Source organism: Saimiri boliviensis, chromosome 18 (assembly GCF_048565385.1).
Source record: "Saimiri boliviensis isolate mSaiBol1 chromosome 18, mSaiBol1.pri, whole genome shotgun sequence".
In the NCBI taxonomy this organism is placed as follows: domain Eukaryota; kingdom Metazoa; phylum Chordata; class Mammalia; order Primates; family Cebidae; genus Saimiri; species Saimiri boliviensis.
In genome coordinates this window covers 47,388,966-47,402,674 of record NC_133466.1, presented here as the reverse complement: position 1 = coordinate 47,402,674, position 13,709 = coordinate 47,388,966, and the positions used below count along the sequence as shown (strand labels likewise).

The window sequence follows — 13,709 nt, the reverse complement described above, 5'->3', positions numbered from 1 at the left end:
CGCCCCGGCCGGGGTCACTCACGGGCCTCGCTCTGGTCGAAGCAGCGAAGCAGGGTCCAAAGGTTCCCTCGGAAAGTCCCCGCCTGGCCTTGACCCTCCGAGCCTCCGGGTCCCAATGTCCGACCCCGCCTGCTCCCCCCACGGTGCCCGCGGCTCCATCCTCGGGCTCGCGGGGCTGCTGTCCATCCGCACGCACTGCGTGTCGTCCACGTAGCCGATTTCGAGGTACTTGGACTCCCCGCGGCGGGGCCGGGACGCGGCGGTGCGGAAAGACCTCACGGAGCGGGATCCTGGGGGCGAGGAGGGGCTGAGACCCGCCCGACCCTCCTCCCGCGCGGCTCCCGGGTGCTGCGCCCCCGCCGGCAGGCCCCTGGCTCCTGCCCGCAGAGGCCGTTTCCCTCCAGACCCCGCACTCACCCGCCCGTGTCTCGGTCCGGGTCCCGAGAGCAGCAGGAGGAGGGTTCGGGCGCCACGGACCCATCCTCGGCGTCTGGGAGAACCTGAGTCCGGGGGTGACTGGGGACTTCAGAACCGGGACCGGGGACGCAGATCGCCCAATGGGAGTGGGAACTGGGGACGCGTCGAGAGTGTCCTGGAAGAAGGGGCAGACACGGGTGGGGAGAAGTGAGACTCAGGGGAGTGGGGATCGCCAACGCTGCGCCTCCCCGGTGCAGACACGGCCTTCGGAGCCCAGACCCCGAGAGCCACACCCGGCCCCTGGGACTCTGTTCCGATCCCTCTCCTCCTACACAGAGGCTCTTTGTCACACTGTCTGCCCGAGGCCTGGGCAAGGATCTGTCTGTGGAAACCAGGGAGCGACCCCCAGGCTGCGCGCAGCCCCTTCCCCTTGCCTTCTCGTCCTGGAATCCCCGTCCGGACGGGGGCCTCCCACCCCGTGGCTCTCCCCTTCGACTCCTGTACAAAGAAACTCACCAGGATGACCTGATGCCGGAGAGTGAGCTCGCCCTGGGAGTGAAGGTGTAAAGAGGGGTTTTCTCTTCAAACCTGCTGAAGTTTTGTCTGAAGTCACCGGATAGAGATTCACATGGAGACGAGTTTCCTTTTAGTTTATTAACACAGCAGGTAGGACAATATTGGTAATCCCTGAATGATTAAGATTCCAATCAATAAAAGACCTGTGTGAAAACAGCATTGCAATTAAACTCTCAAAGCTTCTAAGTTTTACTTTCCCAGACTGGATCTGTGACTCTGGGTTGTTGCATGTAAAACAATCTTCATTCCCTAGCTGGCATTTCCCCCTGTGCGTCCAGAACATCTCCTGAATATAAAGAAGCAGGGTGCGTTCCCGTACATGGCAGGAGCCTGTAGTCACCACCTGAGCATTGCGAGTGCTCCGGGCAGTCCCACTGCTCTTCCCCGATGCTCCAGCGCTGCCTTCTTTCGTGAACGAGGCACATCTAAGCAGTGTGCATATTTTATTTGGACACTTGGTATCGTTGTAACTTTATTTTTTTTTTAGTCATGGGGAGGCCATTAGTTTTTAGGCATTCCCACAAGATGTGTTCAATACCGAATGCAGAGAACCCCGGCCGGGCTCTTGCACTGCTTTAGAATTCTTTCCTCTCCCTCTCCTCCCCTCCTGCTTCTCCGGTCCTTCTCTCTGCCCCTCTCATCCCTCACATCTTCCTCTCCTGTAGTCGCTGCCACCCTGTCACTCCTGAATTGTGGCACTAACACCGTCCCTCACTTCCTGCCCGTGTCTCTTCTCCCCACGGTGCTCGCCAGTCCTGCTAATGTGACTCAGGTCGTGTCATTTCTTTGCTTCCCACGGTTGGATTTCGGTTTGCCATTTTGCTGTTTGTTTCCAATTTGTCTCAAATATTTTTGTTCCGTTTCCTCCTTTGCTACTTTCATATTTGTCAAGTAAACATTTTTTAGTTGATGGTTTTAATTATCCTGATGGCTTTTAGCTACATTTCTTTCCACTAATTTTTTATTGTTGTAAGAGTGAAAACCCTATTCCTTGACTTTTCACAGTGAAGTTCAGGTCATATTAAACTACGTCCAAGGAAATAAAGGACATTGGTAACAGCGTAGTTTTATTGAACCTACCATTACGCTATTATTCTTGTATGTATTATATCAATATGCATTATAAACTCAATGATACAGTGTAATACTTTCTGTTTTAGACAAGCAGCCATATGTCCTCAGGAAATTGAGTGAGTGTGTATGTGATACGTATATGTGCCTCGTTTCTGTTTTTAATTCTTCCTTTCTCTGTATCTGGGTCAACATCTAGTATCATTTCCCTTCAGCCTGTCAAATTTCCTTTAAAATAATATGTAGTGCAAGCCCCCAAGTAAATGAATTTTATGGTTTTGATGATCTTTATTTTTGCCTTCTTCCTCCCTCTTTTTTTTTTTTTTCTTATTAGGGCATTTACTTGTAACAAAATTCACCAGTTTTAGTTGTGCTGTTTGGTGAATATCAGTAATTATTTATAGTGGTGAACCTACCGCACTACCCAGTAGAGAAACACTGAATGCAAAGAACCCCCTGCTAGGCTCCTCCTCTGCTTTAGTGTCCTTCCCCTGCTCCTTTTCCTCAAGCCCTGCTTCCCCAGCCCTTCTCTCTGCCCTGTCACCCCTCAGACCCTCCTCTCCCCTCAATTCCCACCGCCCAGTCACCCCTGAACTGTGGCACTGTAGAGAACAGTTCCTTTCCCTAAAAACTTCTTTCATCCCGTTTCTATTTAGTCCTTGCCTCCCACCCTCACCCCTTTCCCTCACTCAGCCACCACTCTGCGTTCTGTCACTGCAATAGTGTAATTTATTATTTATTCAACATGTATTTTGATTTTATTTTCCTGGCAGCACAATAAGCCAGGACATGCTGAAACTAGAAATCACATCCACTTTCCAGTGATAGAAAGCCCAGTCCAGGGAGGTGAGAAGGAGACAGTCCTCATTAGCGCTGAGGATTCAGGGAGAACAAGATGGGTTGGGCAGGGAGGTTTCTACTTGGAACCTGGAGGTTGAGCAATGACATCCCCCTCCCCACCTGAAAGCCCATCCTGGGCGTCCACCTCCTGGGAGCAGGAGCAGCGCAGCAGCACCACCTGGTGGTCCACGCACTTCCTTTTGCAGATCATGCACAGCCCTCTCCTTCCTAGGCACCTGGGACTTCTTCAGTGGACACCAGCCTGTGTCAACTTTCCTGTAAAGCAAAAGAAGCGTGAGGTTGCTGGGGGAGGAATGGTGTCATCTCCACCTTTGGGGTGATCCATGTCACCGTGTTCAGGAGAAGAGCCTGGGCTTCCACCCCATGCAGAGAGGAGGCTCTGGCCATAAAGGCACCTGCGGAGAGGTGAGGACCCATTTTATCTACACTGATAGCCAAGAGCCTGCAGACCGCGGGGAAGGCTTCCCCTCAGCGCTGTCCTCGCAGGTTTTTCCAGGAGTCAAGGAGTAGACCTGTGCATGGCCTCTGGTGATGTGCACTGCATGCACACTTAGAAGTGAGGTCACCCTGGCTGGGGGTCCCTGGGCTGCTGGTTGTTCTGGGTGCTCAGTGTCCAGAGAGCAGGATGAGGAAGAGGCTTTGTTCCAAACAGTAACTATACTCTCTGAATTATTTTTTTCAGTAGGCTTTGTGTCATAAAATGTAGGACTCCAGAGGGGAAAAAAACTGTCTAAAATTTGTGTACTTTAATAACAAGTAAATGCCCATTAGCCACCAGGGATAGATGTTTGCAGGGCAAACCGAAAGCTCCATCATTTGCCCCAGCTCAGCAATAAACTCTTTCCTCCCCCAAATGAAAACACATCCTGACTTTTAGGGTCATCCTTTCTTGTTGTATTTTATATTTTTATAATCCCCAATTATAATTTAGTTTTGCCTTTAGAACTATGCTTTTGTTCTCCTTTATTCTGTAGATTCTTTCTCAAAATACGTATTCTGTGGTAGAGTTTCCCACAGTGTGCGTTTTGCTGACTGCTCCCCAAGGTGTAGTTGGCTATGTATTTCTATGGTTTGTATTGCCTCGAAGTCGGTGACTGGCTATGGAGGTTAGCTTAGTTCAGGCTTGATTTCCTTTTCACTTGCTCTTGTCTGATGGTACTCTACCGCGTTCTTCCATCAAGAGGAAGAACCTAACATTAGCTTTTATTTTCTTTATTGTGTTGTTAATTGCCATTGCTGTTCAATGGCTAAATCTGTTAATTCCTTATGGGTTGCAAAACAGTTTTTATAGTCTCAGTATCTCATTCCTTCCTCATTTATTATCTGAATAATTTCTAAAGTAAGAGATTTACCCTCCTCTACTGTTTGTTTATGACTAGAAACTTGTTCATTGAGAGACTAAGCCAAGCATCGACTCCCTTATGACCCAGCAATTGCACTCTTGGTTATAAACCAATAGAAGCGCATGTATGTGTGTGCTAAGGTATATGAAAGTATTCACAGCAGCACGATTTGTAAAATCTGGATATAACACAATCGTCTATCAACAGTGAAGCGACAGGAAGTGTAAGCTATTTATAAAGTGCAGCATTTGACAGCCTTGAGAATGACTAGCCTATGACCACAGACAGAGATGATGAGCCCCAGGGGCGTGATGGTGACTGTGTAATGCCATTCAGCCAGAACCTGAAGAACAAATTTGTGTTAGAAATCAAGAGTGGCTCCTCTGGGGTGGGGGAGGGTGGTTTATGGCTGAGTAGAACCCAAAAGTGTTTCCCTGGGGCTGTGATTGCTGTGGTTGGATGTGGGTGTTGTTTGCCGGAGGGTTCACTTTGTGAAAATCCGCTGCCCGCTTGAGGATTGTTCTCTTTTCTCCATGCATGTTGTCCTTTACTCAAATATACATTTCTGATGTTTTGAAGCAATTCTATCTACAATAAGAAGAATTGCTCCTACTGCACATTCTTGCAAATGCTGCATTGAAAAAATCAGTGCAATTTTTCCAGGAAATAAGTACATATAAAGAGGAGAATTGACGACAAGAGCAGTCGGCTTGGGAGCTGACACCACAAAAGCTTTGGGAATGGATGTCGAGCTAGGAACCAGGAATCAAAATACAGAGAAGCCTATGGGAGGTGAAGGATGTGAAGTGATGCCCCAGGAGTGCATGAATGAATGAGTCATGGGCAGTGGCTCTGGGCTTGGCTGGCAAGTCACGAACTTGGGGAAAACAGAGTTAAAAAATTGGTATTTAGAGGAGAGAGGTACTCATAGACCTCTTACTACACACAGAATGTGTGAAGATAGTGGTTGTGTGTGGATGCTTACTAGAGGGTCTTTTGGGGATGGGGCTCTCTGTGATCAGGTTGGTGAGATGGCTTGATGGGTGATGCCACTCAGCCACACAGGGCTTGCTCATGGAGTCCCTGCACAAAGTGGCCATGGTGGCTGGGATGGACACTGCACGGGCACAGCAATCGCATCACCACCTTGGTGACAAGGCTGACCTGGCAGCTGCCACCGTTGAGGGCCCAGCCTGCCAAAAGCAGCTGTTACTTTGGATGGAGACAAAACAGGAAATGGTAATTCTGAATAAAATAGCATTATGACAGATAAATATGCCACTAATGATATAGTAGAGGTTTAAATAATTTTGAAATGATGAACAAGATTATACCAACGGGAAGAACTTACTATCAGTAAAGAAGTTAAAATGGTTTTAAAACTTTTTTTCCCTTCAGGCATATCCAGGCTGTTTTGAAAATAAGTTTTACCAAATCTTCAATGAAGTTTACTGAACTTATACATAATATCCAAGAGAATAAGGAAACATAGAGAGAGCTAGAAAACTCATTATTGTTTAGGCACCAATAACACTGATTCTAAAGCCAGCTAGGGAATAGATAAGAGAAAAGTATGATAGGATAGGCACTTCTAAGCAATTAGACATAAAGATACTGAGAAAAACAGCAGTAGACGGTGTCCACCAATGAGCTATAAACAATTTAAAAATCCTGCCCAGGTTATGTATTCCAGGAATACAAGAATACTTTAACTTATCTGCAATGCATTTTACCACTTCATTAAAGAATAAAAGACAGAGACGGTCCCATTTCACCAGATGCAGATGAAATCCAACACTCCCTCTCACCTACATTTCTTCAGTTATCTCCACTTTTAAGAGCTTGTGATCATTTTTCACGTTGGCAGCATGCAGAATAAAACTGGAATGATACACAGAAGATCAGCATGGTCCCTACACAAGGGTGACATGAAAGTTCGTGAAGCAGTCCATATTTTTAAACTCTCAACAAACTAGGTATTGAAGGAACATACCTCAAAATAATAGTAGCCACCTATGACAAACCCACAACTGATATCATACTGAATGGGCAAAAGCTGGAAGCATTTTCCTTTAACATCAGCATAAGACAAGGATGGCCTCTCTCACTGCTCCTCTTCAACATGGTGTTGGAAGTTCTGGCAGGAGCAATCAGGTCAGAGAAAGGAAGGATATTCAGATAAAAAGAGAGGAAGTCAAATTGTCTTTGCAAATGACATGATTTTGTATCTAGAAATCCTGATTGTCTCAGCAGAAAGGCTTCTTAAGCTGATAAGCAACTTCAGTAAAGTCTCAGGATACAAAAATCAATGTGCAAAAGTCACAAGCATTTATATACAACAACAATACAAAAGCGGTGAGTCAAATAATAAATAAACTCCTATTCACAATTGCTACAAACAGAATAAGAGGGCCGGGTGTGGTGGCTCATGCCGGTAATTCCAGCACTTTGGGATGCTGAAGCCAGCAGATCACCTGAGATCTCATTTGAGACCAGCTTGGCTAACTTGGTGAAATCCAGTTTCTCCTAAAAATGCAAAAATTAGCTGGGCATGGTGGCATGCACCTGTAATCCTGGGTACTCAGGAGGCGGAGGCAGGTTAATCGATTGAACCTGGGAGGTTGCAGTGAGCTGAGATGGTGCCATTGCACTCCAGCTTGCGGAACAAGAGCAAAACACCATGTCAAAACAAACAAACAGACAGACAGAATAAGATGCCTGGGAATACAGCTAACAAGGGAATTGAAGGACCTCTTCAAGGAGAATGACAAATCGCTGCTCGAGGAAATGGGAGAGGACACGAACAGATGGAAAAACACTCCATGCTCATGGATAGGAAGAATCAATATCGTGAAAATGGCCACACTGCCCAAAGTAATTTATAGATTCAATGCTGTTTTCATGAAACTGACATCTCTCACAGGATTAGAAGAAACTACTTTAAAATTCATACGGAACTAAAAAGAGAGCTTGTATAGCCAAGATGATCCTAAGCAAAGAGAACAAAGCTGGAGGCATCATGCTACTTGACTTCACATTGTACTACAAGGCCAGTAACCAAAACAGCAGGGTGCTGGCACAAAAACAGACACATGGACAAATGGAACAGAACAGAGAACTCAGAAATAAGACCACACATCTACAACTATGTGATCTTTGACAAACTTACCAAAACAAGCAACCGGGAAAAGATTTCTTATTTAATAAATGGTGCTGGGAGAACTGGCTAGCCATATGCAAAAAATTGAACCTGGACCCCTTCCTTACACCTTAGACAAAAATTAACTACGATGGATTAAAGACATAATTGTAAAACACAAAACTGTAAAAACTCTAGAAGAAAATCTAGGCGATAGCATTCAGGACATAGGAAAAGTCAACAATTTCCTGAAGGAAATGTCAAAAGCAATTGCAACAAAAGCCAAAATTAGCAAATGAGATCTAATTAAATAAAAGTGCTCCTGCACAGCAAAAGAAACTATTATCGGAGTGAACAGACAAGCTACAAAGTGAGAGAAAGGTTTTGCAATCTATCCATCTGACAATGTCTAATGTCCAGAATTTTCAAGGAACACACAAGGACATGGTCCCTACACAAGGGTGACATGCAAGTTCGTGAAGCAGTCCATATTTTTAAACTTCAAATTTTCAAGGAGGACACAAGGTTCTGTGTCCTCCAGGAAACCCAGGTTTCTGCTGGAGCTGCGAGGTGCAGGGACATCCTGAGAGAGAATGTGGAGGTTTTGCTGATCATGGACTGAGAATTCCAGGGGGTGCAGTGGGAAGATTTGTGGAGTTGGGGAGGGAGGATGATGTGGACAGAAGAGGAGTGTGCAGAGCCTCGTGGATTCAAGTGCAGAGTATGTGGGGGACCCAGCGTGACTGACACAAACAGGGAGAGGGCATGATAAGCTCAGTCGTGGTGGGCTTGAGGAAGACGATGGTGCTGAGGCTGTGGGAGACAGGGGAGGAGGAGAAGGGGTGGCTCTCACCTGGGCTCTGTCCATGGAAGTGAGGATGGTGGAGTGGTTGGGTCTCTGTGCTGTGTGGACCTTTCTTGACCACCTGATGACAGTTTGCAGTTCCTGACACAGCGGGCTTCTTAGAGGATTGATTCTTGACCCCAAGGAAAGGAAGTGAGCTCATTCTAGGTCTCAGGTCTACCCTGATGCCTTCTTCAGGGGGTGCCACTTCTGGGTCCCCCGTGGATCCCAGCACAGGAGCCCTCTTCTGCCCTGCTGAGGGGACCAAGGCCCAGGGGAGCTGTGCTCAGATTTCATAATGCCAATATATAGCTCCGCACCTTGGACTATTATGTGGACGTGGAGGTGTTTTTCCCAAATAAAAGAAAACTAAGTAAATGGGACCCTAAAAAAAAATACAACTGAGCAATGGAGAGTAGAAGAAAATTTTCCTACTTTTCAGTTTCCCTGAATGTTGGTCTCAAGGGGCTGGAGAGAGAAGTTGCAGGGAGAACAGAAACTCGGAGAGGGCTGGAGCTCCCAAGCGCTGCTCACCTCCACTAGAAAGATGCGTGGGAAATGGTTAAGGCAATTTCACATCACTTTGAAATTCTGTAATATTAGGGAATTGTAGTAACTCTCTTCAGTATAATAATAATATTGTTGTCGGAAACATGTTATTTTTTAAGAGATGACCACCAAAGTATTTAGAAATGAAGGTCATGCTGTTGGCAAGTGATTGCCTAATGTTTCAGCAAAAATCGTGGACATATAATTTATTACATACACAAAGGAAATAATTAGATCTATGGTGACAATTTTATTCTTTCCAACTTTTGGGCTCTGAAATTTTTAAAATAACTTGGAGAAAAAAATTAAAGCTAATACTACATAATCACATGAGAAATGTTCACAACGTCATGTTGAATGAAAATTAAACTTCAAGACTGGCTGAGGTGACTCATATCCAATCCCAGGGCTTTTAGAGGCTGAGCTGGGAGGACCACTTTAGGCCAGGTATTTGAAAGCAGCCTGGGCAACATGGCGAGACCCCATCTCTACAATACACTAAAAAGTTAATGAGCCTGGTGGCAGGTGCCTGTGGTTCTGGCTACTTGGGAAGCTGAGTGGGGGGATTGCTTCAGCATGGGAGTTCAAGGTTACAGAGAACTGTGATCATACCACTGCAATTTAGCCTCAGTGACACAGCAAGACCATGTTTCAAAAAAAAAAAAAAAAAGTGAGAGAGAGAAGAAAAAAAAAATAGATCAGGCCTTTCAAAGCATTCAAGAGCATGTGCATGAGAATGTCAGTTGTGTGTGGATGTGTCATTGTGTCGAGAGTGTCTGAGTAAGCATGTGTGTCAATATGTGTGACAACATCTTTTTGTCTGTGTGCAATGGTGTATGAGTCTATGTGTGCATTCATTCATTCATTTATTCACTCAACAAGTATATTTAAAGTAACAGTCACTGTTCGAGGCAGCTGTGAACAATCAAAATCACTGTCCTTGTCCTCATAAAGCATGTATGCTAGAGGACAGAAAGAGTATAAGCAATTAAAATAAACACATTCATAGCTGGGCACAAATGTATGTAATCCCAGCACTTTGGGAGGCTGAAGCAGGAGGACCACTTGAGGCCAGAAGTTTGAGAACAGTTTGGGAAACATATCAAGACTCCGTTTGTACCAAAAGTAAATACAAAACTAGCCGAGTGTGATGGCACACACCTGTAGTCCCAGCTACTTGGAGGCTGAGGTGGGAGGATCACTTGAGCCCAGGAGTTTGAGGCTATGGTGAGCCAAGATTGCACCACCGCATTCCGGCCTGGGTAACAGCACAACCCTGTCTCTCAAAACAAATAAGTAAAGAATTCTTAAATGTTAGTAAAAGGGTTGCGAACAAAAACAAAGCAGGGTGGGGTGAGGGGGATGGGAGATGCCAAGTGGGCAGTGCAGAGACAGGCTCCGGTGGGCATGAGGAGAACGTGGGGCGGGGGGCGGGGAAGGGAGCCCTGGAGATGAGTTTCAGGCAGGGGAGTGGCTGTGCAGAGGCTCTGAGGTATGGACACCTGGGGTGCTGGATAAACCGTGATGCCTGGGAGGGCCTCGGTCTGGCCCCACTGCACAGCCACACCTGGGTAAACTGGGCGGTCACCGGAGAGGGCCTTGCCCACGAGAGGGACTTTTCACCATGTTCTCCGCCCTCCCCATACCCCAGTTCCTCTGCCAGAAATGAGCGCGTGATCACGCCTCGGGCGCCCTTCCCGGGAAGAAGTTGCGCACGTGTCACTGCTGTCACAGGAAGCAGGAGCGCTGAAAAGGAAGAAGGAGCAGAAGAAAACGTTTCTTCTTTCCGGGTTTCTGGAGGGTGGGCCCGGAGGGCTGGAGAGGGGATGAGGAGACAGAAACCTCAGGGGCGGCTCCAGAGCTTCCCGCTCCTCCCGCGGGTGGGGTCCCCGGCTGCCAGAGGCCGCTTCACCCCGCCGATGCCCAGCGCGGCTCCGTGTCTCTGCCTGACTCACCCCCGCTCCTCCCTCCGCTGCTCCGCAGAATCCGAGCGCGGCCCGCGGCCGTGCGGATGGGGGAGCTGCCGGGCAGAAACGGGGCGACACGGAGAGGAGCCGCTCGGTGCCAGGCGCGGCTGGGGGCGCCCAGGGGAAGGACCCGGCTTTGTGGCCGAGGCCAAGGCCGTGGCTGCCGGCTGGATGCTCTGTTTTCTCAGCCGCTCCGAGGACTCTCGCCCACGGCAGCACCGAGGCTGTTCTTCAGGACCACCCAGTCCAACCGCTTATCCATTGAGAACTGCGCACATAGGTCAGTTTTTGATACGAATTGCAGCAGGAAAAAACCTGGATGCACAGTTTGAAAATGATGAACGAATGACACCCTTGGAACAGCCCTGATGATCTGGGGTTCAGTGGAAAAGGAACAGGACAAATTTCACGAAGAAATAAGAGAATTTAATCGAAATTCAGGCTATCGTTGTTTGTATGGAAAATGGCAACTTTAAAGAAGCAGAAGTCTTTGAAAGAATATTTGGTGGGCTGGGCGCGGTGGCTCACGCCTGTAATCCTAGCACTTTGGGAGGCCGAGGCGGGTGGATCACGAGGTCAAGAGATCGAGACCATCCTGGTCAACATGGTGAAACCCCGTCTCTACTAAAAATACAAAAATACAAAAAAAAAAAAAAAAAAATTAGCTGGGCATGGTGGCGCGTGCCTGTAATCCCAGCTACTCAGGAGGCTGAGGCAGGAGAATTGCCTGAACCCAGGAGGCGGAGGTTGTGGTGAGCCGAGATCACGCCATTGCACTCCAGCCTGGGTAACAAGAGCGAAACTCCGTCTCAAAAAAAAAAAAATAAATAAGAATATTTGGTGATCCAAATTCTTATATGCCTTTAAAAAGGAAATTGCTTATGATAATCTCTCAGAAAGATACATTTCATTCCATGGAGTAAATGAAGAGTTATGTGAATTATGTGCTAAGTGAAAAATCATCCACCTTTCTAATGAAGGCAGCTGCAAAAGCATAGAAAGTAAAAGAGCAAGAACAATAACTTCTCAAGAGAAACCCAATGGTAATGATGCTGAAATGGAAACCGAAGCTAATTTGGATACAAGAAAAAGGTCTCACAAGAATCTTTGCTTATCTAAGTTGAAACATGGAACCCAACAACAAGACCTTAATAAGAAAGAAAGAAGAGTAGGAACTCTTCAAAGTGCAAGAAAGAAAAAAGAAAGCAGAAGAGCCAGTGAAAGTACGATACCTGTTTCAAAGGGTCAGCTGGTGACTCCTGAAAAGCACTGAGCTAGAAAAAGACAGATGTGCCTTTGGGAAGAAGACAAGAATTTGAGCTCTGGAGTGAGGAAATTTCGAGAGGGTAACATCTAAAGTACTGTTGCAGTATAAATTCAACAACCTGACAAATGTCATGTTAAAAGGCACAATGAAGAAACTAAAATGGATTTGCTCAGACAGTGAAGACTGATTGTGTTTGTAAAAGCTTGGTGAAAGGACAATTAAGTATTCTGGTTGCTACGTTTTGTTTGAAACTTGCATCATTGATGTATTTTAAAACTTTACATTGTTACAGTATTTTTCTGTGACCATCAATTAATATGAGGGTTTGTACTATAAGAGTTAAAGTATATGCTATCGTATTCTTTAAGAACTTTATTTTGATAAACTGTAAATTTGTGGAAGCCTGCTACATTAGCATTCCCACGCACAAATCCTGTTCCAATGAAAAAATTAAAAGCTGATATAAAAAAATTTAATTAACCTATTTTGTATCTGTAGGCTGACCTCAACCCTGTAACGTAACCCATTAAAATGTATTTGCTAGATGACTGAATAACAATAGTCCTTTGGTATGAGATAATGACTTGGTTTATGGCCTTAATATGCTACTTAATTACTTAAGACATGTATTAATAGAATGATAAATGTACAAAGTAACCTATAAGCATGACATTCTTTTGCTTTCAATGGTTTCATGTAAAGAAAAAAAAACTTGAACACAGTAATACCCAAGGACACAAGTGAACAATAGACACTGGGAAGGGAGGGTGGGAGTGAGAGCTGAAAACTGCCTACCAGGTGCTCTGCTCACTACCTGGGCAATGGATCATCTGTGCCCCACACCTCAGCAGTGCAGTGTACCCAGCTAACAAGCCTGCCATGTGCTCCCTGAATCTAAAATAAAAATAAATTTTATTATTACCCATGGAACAAAATCTGTACTATTAGCAAGAGTCATTTTGCGTCTCACTTGGAAACAATTTGACTTTTGTTCCAGTGTTTAAACTTTGACAAAAATGGTTTTGAATAGATCTGTATAGCCTGATGCCATAAACATAATATAACCTGATGCCATAAATATAAGATTCTCTGATACATTCATTTAACATATCAATATCGGGCCAAAAATAATATTCTGTAAAGTTTAAATAGCTATTGACTATGAGCACCTTGACGTCTATGATAGGTAATAAACAAGGCCATACATACCTTACTAAGCAGTTTTGGTTTTTCACTAACATTGCATTTTTTAAAGATTTAAACTCACAGAATTATTGAGCATGTTGACTTGTGTGCTTTATTTAGCAAGTGAGTAAAAATATTGGAATAATAAAGCATTTGCATAAAAATCAAATGGTAGTGTGTTGTAATCTGTATTTTACTTCCTATTAAGGTTTTATACGTTACTTTCCCATGGTTCCTGAATTTGTTATCTTATTATATACTATATATAATCAGAAACATGGATAATTTTTTAAAAGAAGAATCTGACAGCTGCGCGGCGACGCCCCCCTGTGGCCACAGGGCTAAGAACGGTGGCCCTTAGCTCCATCCTCACCTGCTCAGCCGAGACCTCCCCTGGGTCTCCCTGGGCTCCCGGCAGCAGGAAAGGCGTCTGAACACAAGAGGGCGCCCCTACCCCATGTCACGGTTGGGATCGGCCGCGTCTGTGTGG

At 45.7% G+C, this 13,709-nt stretch overlaps 1 long non-coding RNA gene, 1 other non-coding gene and 1 pseudogene across 3 annotated transcripts in view; all 3 read left to right on the top strand.

Moving 5' to 3' along the window:
* Window positions 1-13,709, top strand: part of LOC141581980 (uncharacterized) — a 1,111,619-nt gene that overhangs the window by 241,287 nt on the left and 856,623 nt on the right. The gene's annotated exons all lie outside the window — the stretch shown is intronic.
* LOC141582088 (U6 spliceosomal RNA) lies at window positions 6,119-6,226 on the top strand. The gene has a single exon (XR_012514919.1). It is a non-coding gene; the product is annotated as a U6 spliceosomal RNA (small nuclear RNA).
* LOC141582068 (telomeric repeat-binding factor 1 pseudogene) lies at window positions 10,627-12,244 on the top strand (annotated as a pseudogene).